This window comes from Neoarius graeffei, chromosome 22, assembly GCF_027579695.1.
Source record: "Neoarius graeffei isolate fNeoGra1 chromosome 22, fNeoGra1.pri, whole genome shotgun sequence".
Classification (NCBI taxonomy): domain Eukaryota; kingdom Metazoa; phylum Chordata; class Actinopteri; order Siluriformes; family Ariidae; genus Neoarius; species Neoarius graeffei.
The window spans coordinates 4016751-4033741 of NC_083590.1; positions in this window are offsets into that span (position 1 = coordinate 4016751).

Consider the following 16991-nt stretch of genomic DNA (forward strand, 5'->3'; position numbering starts at 1 on the left):
AGTTTTGAAATTGTTAAAATAAACATGTTCACCTACATGTTCATCTTGTTGGGCTTGTGATTTTGACTCGTTTCCAAAATGTATGAAAAGTCACCATATTAGGACTTTTTTTTTTTGGCAAATAAGATGTATCGCAATGTTTGACCTCGGTATTTGAAAAATCCTGGTTACGGCCCTGGTCCCAGGGTGGGTTATTAAATAAATAGAAATTACATTTCTATTTCACTTAATTTATTCTCAGCAGTAAGTCAGGTTGTTCACCTCAGATAGTACTTTGTTTGTGATGTTTTGGAAAGTCTGATATTTTTCGATTCAGACTTTATGTTTAACCTCAAACTTTGCATAAAAACTGATCACATTACAGGGAAAGATTTCAGTGTTTCACAAATGCATAGTGTATTGGAGCATGAAATGCATATTGGCAGCAGACGATCACTGTAAAAAATGTCCGTAGAATTAACAGTGAATTTATGTAAAATCATGACATAAAAAACCTGTAAATACAAAAACAATGAAGCAGTGTGTAATTTACATCAATATACTGTAAAACTCCTAACCAAATACCACTGTTAATTTAACAGTAAGAATATGTTGAATTGATCATATTTTTTTGTAGAATTTACAAATTGTTGTAGTTTAAACACAGACAAACTCTCTCTCTCTCATTATCTCTAGCCGCTTTATCCTTCTACAGGGTCGCAGGCAAGCTGGAGCCTATCCCAGCTGACTACAGGCGAAAGGCGGGGTACACCCTGGACAAGTTGCCAGGTCATCACAGGGCTGACACATAGACACAGACAACCATTCACACTCACATTCACACCTACGGTCAATTTAGAGTCACCAGTTAACCTAACCTGCATGTCTTTGGACTGTGGGGGAAACCGGAGCACCCGGAGGAAACCCACGCGGAGAACATGCAAACTCCGCACAGAAAGGCCCTCGCCGGCCCCGGGGCTCGAACCCAGGACCTTCTTGCTGTGAGGCGACAGCGCTAACCACTACACCACCGTGCCGCCCCCACAGACAAACTGTAATACTAAAACAGAATGTGATAGTTAAAATTACATCATTGCCCTGTTAAAAATAATTTAAAAATGCCCACCGTTGTGGCTCAGTCAACTAAGGCATCATACCATGAATCCGGGGACCCGGGTTCGATTCCGACCTGAGGTCATTTCCCAATCCCTCCCCGTCTCTCTCTCCAGCTCATTTCCTGTCTCTGCACTGTCCTATCCAATAAAGGTGAAAAAAGCCCCCAAAAAAATTCTTAAAAAAAAAAATATATATATATATATATCTGTCTAGTAGATCATTGCTTGTAACCATCATTTTGAATCATTGTTTATTGTACAATGAATATCCGTAAAATTAACAGTTATGTATTGATTATTGTACATTGAATACCTGTAAAATTGAACATTTTCAAACTGTTGTTTTTACAAGTGTTGATATACCTTACCGTAAAGCCATATACACTGTCACTGTATTTTTTACGGTGAAAAATGCCAGTTTTTCACTGTAAATTTGACAAGATTTTTTTTTACAGTGTATTTTTTAAAAATCTGAAAAATATATCGACTGTATGGCCAAAATTTGTGGATACTTAACCTTCTTCCCCAAACTGTTGGCACAAAGGTAGAAGCACACAATTATTTTAAATATCTTTGTATGTTGTAGCATTAGCCTTCACTGGAACTAAGAGGCCCAAACATATTTTAGTATGACAATGCTCCTGTGCACAAAGTGAGCCCCATGAAGACATGGTTTGCCAAGGTTGGAGTGGAAGAACTTGAGTATCCTGCAGTGAGCCCTGACCTCAACCCCACTGAACATCTTTGGTATGAACTTTAACACTGACTACATCCCAGGTCTCCTCACCGAACATCAGCGTCTGACCTCACTAATGCTCTTGTGGCTGAATGGGAAAATCCCCACAGCTATGCCGCAAAATCCTGTGGAAAGCCTCCCCAGAAGAGTGGAGATTATTATAATAGTAACAGGGGACTAAATGTGGAATGGGATGTTCAAAAAGCACATATGGGCCAGTGTTGTATTCGAGTCACTAAACTTCGAGTCCGAGTCCAGTCTCGACTACCCACTGTTCAAGTCTGAGTCAAGTCCAAGTCATTAAAAAAATGTAATGTAAAGTCCAAGTCAAGTCCACTATTGATCTGAGTTGAGTCTGAATCGAGTCCGAGAACAAGACTCCAACCGCACTATTTAACGGTGGCTGTTTTAGTGCCATTAACATTAGTTTGTTCCTGAACATGACGTATGAACATGTGAATGTGCATTCTCTTTGTCAGGGAGTGTGAAGTATTCTGTTAGAGATAGTTGGGAAATGGATGTAATTGCAGAAGGTGTATTTATTAATACAAGTGAAGACAGGTGAACAATCCAGAACGGCAGGCAAAATCATAAAACAGTGAAACAGGCAAAAGGTCGAGTGAGGCACAAACAGGCTATCATAGAGTTGGCAGAATCAAAGACGAGAAACAGGAAATCAGGAATCAGGAAACTAAACATGGAAATAAGGCTTGGTAATGTGTCAGCAATGCAACTCAATACTTTGTAAAGTAACCGTGTTTTCACCGTTTTTATATAGGCATGGTGATTGTGCCTTAATCCTGTGCAGGTGTGAGTCGTTTACAGTGCGCATGAGAGTCCTCTTGGCGCGCACGCTGTCCGGAGCGCACCCGAGAGTCTATCTAATGCATGCGCCAAGGCACGCAGGTGTGACACTCTTGCATGAAGTTAGTATAAAAATTAATGTATACAGTGGTGCTTGAAAGTTTTTGAACCCTTTAGAATTTTCTATATTTCTGCATAAATATGACCTAAAACATCATCAGATTTTCACACAAGTCCTAAAAGTAGATAAAGAGAACCAATGAGACAAAAATATTATACTTGGTCATTTATTCCATGATATCATCTTGGAATTAGAGGTCTGCGCGGGACAGAATTTTCAGTCCCGCTCCCGCCCGCTCCTGCATTGTGCAGTCCCGCTCCCGCCCGCTCCCGCAAAGAATTATGATTTTCAGTCCCGCTCCCGCCCGCGCCTGCCATATTTTGTCCCGCTCCGGCCCGCAAATCCCGCATGATGCAGACGTTCGCGTTATTTCTCATGAAAGTTCTTGTCATTGGCTTGGGGAATTAAACATGCTGAGCTTAGCTGAGCTCTCCACTGACTGATCCTTCACCTAGCGCACGTAGCGAGGGTGCGCGTTGCCAGGCGGCATGCGCAGCTGAGGCTTTACAGAGATACCCAACACACCTACCAAAATCTACAGTGGATATTAACAATATTGTACATTGCACATAGCTTATATGTCACTCCTCACATTTACATTCTAGAAAATACAAGTAGGCCGAGAAGAAATTAATATAATTTAAAGACACAGCGTGATGGTGCCCCGCCCCCTACTTTGAGTGGATTTGAGCATAAATATCTACAGCTCACGTTCAGGGGTGCGTTTCCCAAACAACCAACCACGAGTGAGAACGACTTCCACGAGTGAGAACGACTTCCAAATGTCTGATTTCAGGACTCTTGACTTTTTAACGGTAAATGTACCTCTTTTTAAAGCAGCACTTGCTTCTGAAGCACTGTGAGCTTCACTAGAGGAGCTCTGCTCTTCTGCCATGATCGGAGATCTCAAACACAGAAGAGCGGAAAGGAATCGGAAACGTACGCGAGATTAGACCACATCCGCAAATTTAGGCATCTTAAAATGTTTTTATTAATGCCGAATAAAATATCCAGCACAAATTATACATGATAGACATAAATTAATAATTTATAAATTTTATTTTAACCATGTTTTTAGTTAGCGGGACTGCAGCTTATCACCTCTCCCGCCCGCTCCCGCATTGTGCACTCCCCCTCCTGCCCACGCCCGCAATGAGCTTTCAAAATTTGTCCCGTGCCGCAGTGCTTTGCGTCGGGTCCCGCGGGAGTGCAGGGCTCTACTTGGAATTAAAAAATTCAGCACCAGGTCATGATGGCATAAAGAGCATTTTAATCAAAGAAACTATTATTTATATCATTCAACTTTTAAACCACATTATAACTGTCATCAGTTACATAAATGGCATGAATAATATTTCTAATATATAAATTAGTTTTGTAATTTTATTTCTTTATTGGGGGCATGATTTTTATGGTGCGCCATATTTTTTGTGTTGTATTTGTTGTGTTTGTATTGGGGCGGAACCTATTATTGGAGCTACGCTCTGGGGGACATAATTTATGACCGTAAAACAAAGGGAATATCTTCAGAAACGGCGGTAATCCAGTCTTTTGCATATCAGGACTAAAGGACACTTTATGCATTGTTTGTGAGATGCATTTGATGAACATTGCGTGAAGAATGTAACACGGACATTTAAAGTTTGTATGGAACCCAGGTTTGGAATATTGTTCGAGAAGAAATGTTCTGAAGAATGACGAAGCTTTTTGTGCAAGGAACCTAGCTCCTTTTGGTAACAAGCTGCCAGCGAGGTAAGCTTATGTCTCTAAATAGTTGTTAATATTACCTATGTTTGTATAGCATGATCTGCATTAGTTTAATTGTTGTTTGTTATTGTCAGTTTTCACGGGACCAAGCAGAATAAAGAGCGCCCTGTGGTTTAAACGAAAACTCTGTTTCCTCGTGTTACTGGGGGAGCTACAGTGAAAACTCGGATGTCAACACCCAAGGCGTGTGGAGAAGCGAGCGGCAAGCCATCGTCATCGCTTCGTATTCGTCAGCGCCTCTTCGGAGAGACGACGCACGAGAGCTACTTTGCCGTCCGCAGTACGGTGCAGGTGCCATTGTTTTGCTAGCGTATGCTCAACATTTTGAACAGACTTTTGCAGAGACTTCGGTTTGAGCTCTGTAGGAATTCATTTGAATGGTGTTTGACTACAACAAGAGACTCTTGGGTTTGAATTCACATTTAAAAGGGACAGTGTTCATATCTATGTCAATCTATGTTTTCTTTGTTGGTTAATAACTTTTGGTTTGATGATAGTCCCTTGGTTTAGACCATTTCAATACCACAATGGCAGGTTGTAGCATTATGTATGATCACAGAAATGTGTATGAGTAACCTAACAGTTATTGCAAATGCTTATTTAAATAGATATCTTTAAGGTTGGATAAACTTAATGTAAAGTTCACTCTTATTGATCTTAAACTAATTATTAAGACCTGATGTTAAGTAAGCTGAATTTAGGCTAATATATTTAGTTATTTCAATCTTTTGACAACCTAACTTTAAGTTAAAAGGGTTTTACCTTTAATAATTATTGCAGTTCTCTGAGATTTAAGCAGAAAGTGAGACATAAAAACAGGAACATATTACTTCTTTTTCTCTAACTTAAATGTCATTCTGAATTCATAAAGATTAAGATAGGTTCACTAAAATGTCTGTGTCAGGTAGTGTAATTGAGAATGACAGAGAAAGTGTAAAACAAACCGTAGAGACACCCACCAAGGAAGATGCTGGCAAGGAACAAGATGTAAGGCTAGATGAGCCAGAACACTCATATTTGATTGAAAACGTGGCATCCAATCCCAACTGCTCACAAGAAGTACTGCAAGGCCGAAGAGTCCGCAAGTTGACAGAGAAGGGCCAAGAACTGCAGGAAGAGCAAATAAAAAGACTGGAATGCAGGTTCAATTCAAACTATGAAAAGTGGAAGGCACTCGTTAAAGATGCCAAACAATCTTCTAAGACCAGTAATTCGAATGCCATGCTACAGAAACATGTAGTTGAGATAAGGAAGGCCTCAACTGAGTTAGAGCAGATTTATGAAGACATACGTCATATCCAAACACCACAACAAGACATGCGTCGTAGAATAGACACTTGTGAAGTAGTAACCAAGGAAATCATTGAAGTTGCGAATGGCTGTCTAGTGAGAAATGAGCAAGAAGAAGATTTCAAAAGTGCAAAGTCTCTAAAGCTAAGGCCTGACACACAGAGCATCATTTCTGGCCACTCAAGATCTGTGCATCGCTCCCACGCCAGTTCAGTAATTAGCTTTAGATCCTCAAGTCTGTCATCACTGAAGAGACAAGATGCAGCAGCCGAAGCTGCTGCTAATGAAGCTACGTTAGAAGTCCTTCACGAGCAAGAGCATCATTTTAAAGAATTGCAAAGACTTGAAGCTGAAGATAAATGCCTTCAAGCAGAACAAGAAGCTGCTGCTGCTCAGTTACGTGTGAAACAACAAGCTGAAAATGAGAAGAGAAGGCAGACATTAGAAGCCAAGCGCAGAGAGATAGAACGATTGGAGACAGTCAAGAAACTGAAGGCTGCCAAGGCACGGGAGGAGGTGTATGCACAGAGTATATGCTCAGATGAAGAGATAAGTGAGCCAATGCACAGCTGTGGTTCTGTGAGGGTAAAGAAAAAAGTCACAACCCAGAATGTCTCAAAGCAGCAATTAGTCAATCCACAAGCCGTAACCCACTCAACAACTTGCAATGTCAAGCGAAAAAACGACACCACTTCTCTTATAAGAGCACTTGCAGAATCCTTAGTGGCAAATAGACTTCCTGTACCTGAGCCAGTAGTATTCAATGGTGATCCTCTTCGGTATAATGACTGGAAAATCTCATTCCAAACTCTCATTGATAGGAAGAACATACTAGGCCAAGAAAAGATTTACTATTTGCGAAAGTACGTTGGCGGACCGGCCAAGAAAGCAATTGAGAGCTACTTTATGCTAGGTACAGAGGCAGCCTACCATTCCGCATGGAGCATTTTAGAAGAAAGATATGGAAATCCATTCCTTATTGCCAAGGCGTTCAGAGATCGGCTAGCTACATGGCCTAAACTAAACCCCAAGAATAGCTTAGAGCTACAGGAATTTGTGGACTTCCTGCGAAGCTGTGAGGCAGCCATGTCACAGATCAAAGGGCTAGATGTGCTCAATGACTGCAATGAAAATCAGAAGTTGCTCATCAAACTTCCAGACTGGTTGACTTCAAGGTGGAATAGAAAGGTTATGGAAGTGGAGGAAGAAAGCCAAACATTCCCAACTTTCAGCCAATTCGTAGCATTTCTGACACGTGAAGCCAAGATTGCATGCAATCCTGTGACTTCTTTGCATGCACTAAAACCAAGTGAAGGTGAGAGGGCCAGAGTGCAGAGAAACAGAAGCCCTGCAGGAAAGACGCTAGCCACCAATTCGGATGACAAAGCTGTGCCAGCCAGCTGTGTCCTCTGTGAAAAGGCCAATCACAGTTTAGACAACTGTCGAAAATTCATGGAAAGAGAGGTTTCTGAAAGACACAAGTATATTCAAGAAAATAGATTGTGCTTTGGTTGCTTGAAACCAGGGCATCGCTCAAAGGAATGTGAAAGGAGAAAGACCTGTGAAAAATGTAACAAAAAACATCCTACGTGCCTCCATGAAAACCATAGCAGTGATGCACGGCCCCCACCAAGAGGCGACACTGTAATGGTAGAGAGAGAAGATGGCATCCAGGATATAGCAGACAGTGCGTCAAGCAGAGCAACGTCTAACAGAATCATACAAAGTGCCCGTGGCACTCATACCTCCACAGTGATACCAGTGTGGGTGTCAACAGCTCATGAGCCAGATCACGAGGTTCTTATATACGCACTTCTTGACACTCAAAGTGATACGACGTTCATTCTTAAAGAAACTGCTGAAGCTCTACATGCTAAGAGTGAGCCAGTCCATCTAAAGCTGTCAACAATGGCTTCAAAGGAAACTAGAATATCATGTCAAAAACTAACAGGTCTACAAGTGAGGGGGTTCCACTCAAACAAAATAATTCCCCTACCAGCAACGTACTCCAGAGAATTCATCCCAGGAAACCGAGATCATATCCCTACACCAAACACTGCAAAAGCATGGCCTCACCTTGAACACTTATCAGATGAAATTGCCCCCCTGCAAGGTTGCGATATTGGCCTGCTTATTGGATATAATTGTCCGCAGGCTCTTGTCCCAAGGCAGGTAGTGCCAGGAAGAGAAAACCAACCCTTTGCAATAAGGACAGACTTAGGTTGGAGTGTGATTGGCTATGGTAACCCTCATGTTGACTGTGGAGATTTGATTGGAGCCAGTCATCATGTCATTGTGAAGCAGGTGACACCATGCCAACCCTTGTCGGATCTTGCATGTGAAGTTCATTTTGTCCACAGAACGCAAATCAAAGAAATTGTGTCACCTTCGGAGATAATGAACATTCTTGAATCTGACTTCATTGAAAGAAGCACAGATGATGGGCGAATATCTCAAGAAGATCTGAGATTTCTGGCCAAGATGGCGGACGGCATCAGATTGAAGACTGATGGGCATTATGAAATGCCATTACCATTCAAGATAGAAAGGCCTAACCTACCTGACAATAAGTCCTCTGCCATGCATCGTCTGAGGTGTCTGGAAAGAAAGTTGAAAAGGAATCAGCAATACTACAAGGATTACACAGCCTTTATGAATGAAACAATCACGAGTGGAGATGCAGAAAAGGTCATGGAGCAAGACCTGTGCAAAACCCCAGTTTGGTACATCCCACACCATGGGGTGTACCATCCACAGAAGCCGGGCAAGATCCGTGTTGTTTTTGACTGTGCTGCGAAGTTTCAACAGACTTCCCTGAACGACCATCTTTTAACTGGTCCTGACTTGACAAACACATTAGTGGGAGTATTGTGCCGTTTCCGCAAAGGACCGGTGGCACTCATGTGTGACATTGAACGCATGTTCCACCAGTTTCATGTCAAAAAAGAAGACCAAGACTATTTGAGATTCCTCTGGTGGGATAGTGGCAACCTGGAGGCACAGCCTTCCGTCTACCGCATGAAAGTTCATCTGTTTGGCGCAGCATCTTCACCAGGCTGCGCCAACTTTGGACTTAAGCACATTGCTGCCACAGGACGCAGTTCGGTCAGTCAGGACACAGTCAGGTTCATTCAGAGGAACTTTTATGTCGATGATGGTCTAACGAGCACAGAAACGAAAGACCAGGCAATCCAATTAGTCAAGGAAGCAAGAGACCTCTGCAATATGGGAAAACTCCATCTGCACAAGTTTGTCTCAAATTGCAAGGAAGTACTGGACACAATCCCTGAAAAGGAACGTGCAGAAGGCACCAAAGACCTGGATCTGGCATTTGGAGGGTCTCAAGTAGAGCGAGCCCTTGGGGTTCAGTGGTGCGTGGCTTCCGATCAGTTCCAGTTCAAAGTTGCAGTAAAAGACAATCCACTTACCAGAAGAGGGGTCTTGTCCACAGTTGCCTCACTGTATGACCCACTTGGCTTTGTGGCCCCGTACATCTTGATAGGAAAACAAATCCTGCAGCAAATGTGTCGAGGCAAGCTTGACTGGGATGATGTCTTACCCGAAGACCTCAAGCCATTGTGGGAATCCTGGCTTATGGACTTGGTACACTTGGCTGACATATCAATCTCAAGGTGCTATACTCCCAAAGGCTTCATTGTCAAACATTATGAGCTCCACCATTTCTCTGACGCCAGTACATCAGGCTATGGAGTGTGCTCATATCTTAGAGCAGTGAGCACAACAGGAAAGGTTCACTGTTCCTTGGTCATGGCTAAGGCAAGAGTTGCACCTACCAAGGTCACTACTATACCAAGACTGGAGCTCTCAGCAGCAGTCACAGCTGTTTGCATCAGTGACTTGCTGAAAAAGGAACTTGAAATTGACTTCTTGCATGAGTTTTTTTGGACTGATTCTAAAGTAGTCATTGGATATATCAACAATGATGCCAGAAGGTTTCATGTCTTTGTGGCTAACCGAGTGCAGCGCATCAAGCAAAGCACAGAGCCTGCTCAATGGCGATATGTGGCTTCTGAAGACAACCCTGCAGACTATGCGTCTAGGGGTCTTGCAGCACAGCAACTCAAGGTCTCCAACTGGTTCACAGGCCCAGCATTTTTGTGGCAAAAGGAGCTGCCTCCTGAAGATGCCATGGTGGGAGAAATCTCAAGTGCTGATCCTGAAGTCAAAGAGGCTTATGCTCATAACACTCAAGCCAACGAAGATGTTTCACTTCTGGATCGTATACACAAGTTCTCAGACTGGTCAAGACTTGTCAGAGCTGTAGCTAGACTGACGCGCAGAGTAAAACAGGCCAAGGGACTCCCGCAAAGGTCAAGTGAAGCCACAACTTTGGAGGAAAGAAGAGCAGCAGAGTTAATGCTTATAAGGATGGTACAAAGGGATAGCTTTGCTCAAGAAATACAGTACTTGAGACATTGCAACGGGGAGCGCACCGAAGTAATGAACAAACTGCAGAAACTGAGTCCATTTCTTGATGAGGAAGGTGTCCTCAGAGTAGGTGGGCGCTTGACTCATGCAGCCCTCCATCCACATGTGAAGCATCCCGCGATTCTTCCTCGAGACAGCTACTTGTCATCACTCCTCATAAAGCATTATCACGAGAGAGTGCACCATCAAGGACGTGCTTTGACTATGAACGAGCTCCGCGCTAATGGGATATGGATCCTTGGGTGCAGCAAGTCTGTGTCATCATACATTTACAAGTGCACCAAATGCAGGAAATTAAGAAGATCCCCAGAACAACAAAAGATGGCAGATCTTCCTGTTGAGCGCACAGAAGAGGCCCCTCCCTTCACCTATTGTGGGATGGATTGTTTCGGGCCATTTTATGTCAGAGAAGGAAGGAAAGAGCTCAAGCGCTATGGACTTCTACTTACCTGTATGGCTTCTAGAGCAGTGCACATTGAAATGCTTGATGATCTTTCCACTGACTCCTTCATTAATGCACTTCGAGCTGCCATTTCCATTCGCGGGCCAATCCGTCAGTTAAGATGCGATCAAGGTACGAACTTTGTTGGTGCAAGGAGAGAGTTTGCTGAGGCATTAACTGAAATGAAAGAAGAGAAGTTCAGAGGAGAAGGATGTGAGTTTATCATGAATACACCAGCTTCAAGTCATATGGGCGGAGTTTGGGAAAGGCAAATCCGCACCATCAGAAGTGTCTTAACGTCAATCTTGGAGCAGTCATCCAGACAACTTGACTGTTCTTCTCTTAGGACATTTTTGTATGAAGTTATGGCTGTCATCAACAGCAGGCCTTTAACCACTGATTACCTCTGTGATGCTTCTTGCCCTGAGCCCCTGACACCTAATCACATTTTGACCATGAAATCCACAGTAATCGCTCCACCTCCTGGACGATTTGTCAGAGAAGATCTGTATCTTCGTAAGCGATGGCGTCGTGTTCAGTTCCTGGCCAACAGTTTCTGGTTGCGATGGAAGAGGGAATATCTCTTGAATCTTCAGCATCGACAGAAGTGGACCAAGGAACAAAGAAACGCAAAGGTTAATGACATTGTTCTTATGCTGGATGACATGGCCCCACGCAGTCAATGGAAGTTGGCTAAAGTCACTGAAGTGCTACCAGGAAAGGATGGAAGAGTGAGAAAGCTAAAGCTCTTGATTCCAGGGGTAAACGTACCTCCAAACCTACCTACCTTGAACGCCCTATCCAGAAGACTGTTACACTCCTGGAAGCAGATTAAAGGCTTGATGTTACACTTTCATCCTGTCATTATAAGCTTACAAGCCGTAGTTAAATCTAAAAATAGTGAAGAAAAGGTTATAAATAAGTTCATATAGCTTCACATTAGGAATAAAGAAAGTAAAAATCACAGAAGATTTTGGTGGGAGTATAACTGTCATCAGTTACATAAATGGCATGAATAATATTTCTAATATATAAATTAGTTTTGTAATTTTATTTCTTTATTGGGGGCATGATTTTTATGGTGCGCCATATTTTTTGTGTTGTATTTGTTGTGTTTGTATTGGGGCGGAACCTATTATTGGAGCTACGCTCTGGGGGACATAATTTATGACCGTAAAACAAAGGGAATATCTTCAGAAACGGCGGTAATCCAGTCTTTTGCATATCAGGACTAAAGGACACTTTATGCATTGTTTGTGAGATGCATTTGATGAACATTGCGTGAAGAATGTAACACGGACATTTAAAGTTTGTATGGAACCCAGGTTTGGAATATTGTTCGAGAAGAAATGTTCTGAAGAATGACGAAGCTTTTTGTGCAAGGAACCTAGCTCCTTTTGGTAACAAGCTGCCAGCGAGGTAAGCTTATGTCTCTAAATAGTTGTTAATATTACCTATGTTTGTATAGCATGATCTGCATTAGTTTAATTGTTGTTTGTTATTGTCAGTTTTCACGGGACCAAGCAGAATAAAGAGCGCCCTGTGGTTTAAACGAAAACTCTGTTTCCTCGTGTTACTGGGGGAGCTACACACATTCTTTCCTTAATTGTTACAATCTGGAGTTGTTCCCCTTGATCTCAAAATTGCAAAAGTTATTCCTATTTTCAAAACAGTTGATGGCAAGGACTTCGGTAATTATTGACCTATATCTATCCTGCCCTGCATTTCTAAAATTTTGGAGAAATTTGTTTATTCAAAAATACCTAAACATTTAGCTGAAAATAACATCCTATATGCACACCAATATGGATTTCGAAAAAAATACTCAACAGAGCATGCGTTACTTCAGCTAACAAACATTATTTCAACCACCATGGATGAAAGAAAGTTTGTCCTTGGGGTCATTTTAGACTTAAGTAAAGCTTTCGAAACTGTCAACCACAGTATTTTGATTTCCAAATTAAATAGATATGGAGTACAGGATATTGCCCTAATGTGGTTTAAAAATTACTTAAACAGGGAACAATATGTATCTCTAAACAGATACTCTTCCACCAAATCCAGAATCATACACAGAGTTCCTCAGGGTTCAATTCTTGGCCCTTTATTATTTTTGATTTATATAAATGATTTAGCCAAATCTTGCAAACATCTTCTTCCCATATTATTTGCTGATGACAATCTTATTGCAACACATAATGACTTCAATCATTTGATTAATAGTGTGAATGATCTCATCTCATTATCTGTAGCCGCTTTATCCTGTTCTACAGGGTCGCAGGCAAGCTGGAGCCTATCCCAGCTGACTACGGGCGAAAGGCGGGGTACACCCTGGACAAGTCGCCAGGTCATCACAGGGCTGACACATAGACACAGACAACCATTCACACTCACATTCACACCTACGGTCAATTTAGAGTCACCAGTTAACCTAACCTGCATGTCTTTGGACTGTGGGGGAAACCGGAGCACCCAGAGGAAACCCACATGGGGAGAACATGCAAACTCCGCACAGAAAGGCCCTCGCCGGCCACGGGGCTCAAACCCGGACCTTCTTGCTGTGAGGCGACAGTGCTAACCACTACACCACCGTGCCACCCAGTGTGAATGATGAATTATCTAATATTTCTAAATGGTTCCAACTCAATAAATTAACACTTAATGTAAAGAAATGCAACTTTGTGATCTTTTGCAACACAAATAAGTCTTACCCAAAAGAGCTAGCTAAATTATATATTAATGATTCTGAAATATTGCAAGTAAAAGGTACTAAATTTCTGGGAATTATAGTTGATGAAAGACTTAAGTGGTCAAATCATATCGACCTTGTTTGCAAAAGGTCTACAAAGATGCTGGGCATATTAAGAAAGGTCTGTCCATTAATACATCTCTCAGCCCACCTAATTCTGTACTACAGTTTCTTGTTTCCTTATATGAATTACTGCAATATTGTTTGGGCAGCCTCTTACCCTACTCATCTTAACAAATTATGTATTATTCAGAAGAAGTTCCGAAAGTTCATTTCATATTCTAACAGATATACTCCATCTGCACCACTTTTTGAAAAATATTCTTTATTGCCAATTCAAAAACTGAATATGTACCAAATATGTTTATTCATTCACAAGTTTATTTACAAAAACCAAGATCTCCCTGACACGTTCCAAAATTTCTTCATCTACACATCAGATGTCCATTCATATCGCACAAGATATAGTAATAATAATAATCTATACTTACCCTTTTCTAGTACATCACACCATCAATTCAACATATCTTATAGAGACCCTAAGCTATGGAATGAACTACCTCTCCCATTAAGATCCATATCTTCCCTCTCACTCTTCAAAAAGCAGCTTAAAATACCTACATTTTACCTTTTCATGAATCTTCCAGTCATCGCATCTACTCTCTGCCCTCTCCATTGCCTCACTTCTTCACTTTTATTCATTTTTTTTGTTTTTTGTGTGTCCTTTTTCCATGATTATTATCCCTCCTTGATGTTTCTTTTCATTATGTACCTTGTCTCCATATTATTCACTTACATTGTTTTCTTTTGTATCTTGTTTCTATATTTTCCCTTTTACAGTGACTATTTTGTACATTGTCTCCTTACATTTTAAAGTTCATTTGTTAGCCATCATCATAATGATTGATGCTGATTATTGATAGGGGTGGAACTCTTGTACAAGCCCTTCGGGCTTCGTTCCCTCCTTGCACCATTATTCTTATGAGTGCTAAATAAATAAACCTAAACCTATTTATTGAGGAAAATGATCCAATATTACATATCTGTGAGTGGCAAAAGTATGTGAACCTTTGCTTTCAGTATCTGGTGTGACCCCCTTGTGCAGCAATAACTGCAACTAAACGTTTCCGGTAACTGTTGATCAGTCCTGCACACCGGCTTGGAGGAATTTTAGCCCGTTCCTCCGTACAGAACAGCTTCAACTCTGGGATATTGGTGGGTTTCCTCACATGAACTGCTCGCTTCAGGTCCTTCCACAACATTTTGATTGGATTAAGGTCAGGACTTTGACTTGGCCATTCCAAAACATTAACTTTATTCTTCTCGAACCATTCTTTGGAAGAACGACTTGTGGTCATTGTCTTGCTGCATGACCCACCTTCTCTTGAGATTCAGTTCATGGACAGATGTCCTGACATTTTCCTTTAGAATTCGCTGGTATAATTAAGAATTCATTGTTCCATCAATGATGACAAGCCGTCCTGGCCCAGATGCAGCAAAACAAGCCCAAACCATGATACAACCACCACCATGGTTCACAGATGGGATGAGGTTCTTATGCTGGAATGCAGTGTTTTTCTTTCTCCAAACATAACGCTTCTCATTTAAACCAAAAAGTTCTATTTTGGTCTCATCTGTTTGCAAAACATTTTTCCAATAGCATTCTGGCTTGTCCACGTGATCTTTAGCAAACTGCAGATGAGCAGCAATGTTCTTTTTGGGGAGCAGTGGCTTTCTCCTTGCAACCCTGCCATGCACACCACTGTTGTTAAGTGTTCTCCTGATGGTGGACTCATGACCATTAACATTAGCCAATGTGAGAAAGGCCTTCAGTTGCTTAGAAGTTACCCTGGGGTCCTTTGTGACCTCGCTGACTATTACATGCCTTACTCTTGGAGTGATCTTTGTTGGTCGACCACTCCTGGGGAGGGTAACAATGGTCTTGAGCTTCCTCCATTTGTACACAATCTGTCTGACTGTGGATTGGTGGAGTCCAAACTCTTTAGAGATGGTTTTGTAACCTTTTCCAGCCTGATGAGCATCAACAACGCTTTTTCTGAGGTCCTCAGAAATCTCCTTTGTTTGTGCATTGATACACTTCCACAAACATGTGTTGTGAAGATCAGACTTTGATAGATCCCTGTTCTTTAAATAAAACAGGGTGCCCACTCACACCTGATTGTCATCCCACTGATTGAAAACACCTGACTCTAATTTCACCTTCAAATTAACTGCTAATCCTAGAGCAGGGGTCTTCAATCCTATCCGCAAAGGGCCGGTGTAGCTGCAGGCTTTCATTACAGCCAAATTGGAGGCTCACTTGATTGTTGATTGGAGACGAGGGTGAAATGATTAAACAAGTGAAATCAGGTGTAGCTCCTGCTTGGTTGGAATGAAAGCCTGCAGCCACACTGGCCCTTTGCGGATAGGATTGAAGACCCCTGTCCTAGAGGTTCACATACTTTTGCCACTCATAGATATGTAATATTGGATCATTTTCCTCAATAAATAAATGGCCAAGTATAATATTTTTGTCTCATTTGTTTAACTGGGTTCTCTTTATCTACTTTTAGGACTTGTGTGAAAATCTGATGATGTTTTAGATCATATTTATGCAGAAATATAGAAAATTCTAAAGGGTTCACAAACTTTCAAGCACCACTGTAAATATCTTTTGCCAAATTATTAGGGCATGTTACAAAAAAATAAAGAAAAAATCAGAGCCCTCTTCTCCAGTTTACAAGTCCAAATGCAGTTAATGCATGAGTCTGAGTTCAAGTCCGAGTCATCAGTGCTCAAGTCCAAGTCAAGTCACAAGTTCTTAAAATTAGGGCACAAGTCAGACTCGAGTACTACAAGCCTGATATTGGCATAATGGTCTGGTGTTCACATATATGCAGTTTGAAATATTGTCTATGTGGACTTCCTGTCTCCAGGTTCCCATCGGTTGCCTCTAGGTTCTCTAGTTTCCTCTGATCAGCTGCAAAACCACCGTTCCCCTACAGGCAACACCTCCCTCAGCCAACACACAGTTTAGACAAAGTTATCTCTGACCCAGCTTTTGGTGATCTTTTCAAAGCTGCAACCAATAAGATGAGGCCTCATACAGTATGTGACACAGCAAAAAACAAGTATTTTCTCCATCTTCTCCAAACAATGACTTCTCTAAAGCCAGAACCTTTTTTTATTCATATGCATGCTAGATTGACATACATGTAGAATGGACTCGATCTGTGAATGATCCATGTTTCAAACATGCTTTGAATAAGTAGAACCACTTAACCTTTACTTTAAACTTATTATTTATACAGTAAATTCACGGTGAGCAAAGTGCAAAACACTGATTATCCATAGCCACTCTAGCTGTGAGTGTGTGTGGGCATGGTCCCTTGAAATTATGGCTCTGAGTAATAACTATTGTTAACATAAAAAGAAAAGGTTTGACCGGTGTTTGTTAACCTGTTTGTCTGTTCCTGTATAATAGTACATGTCTAACGGACAGTTAAGTGCCACTGCATTTTGAGTCTAGTGTTTGCATT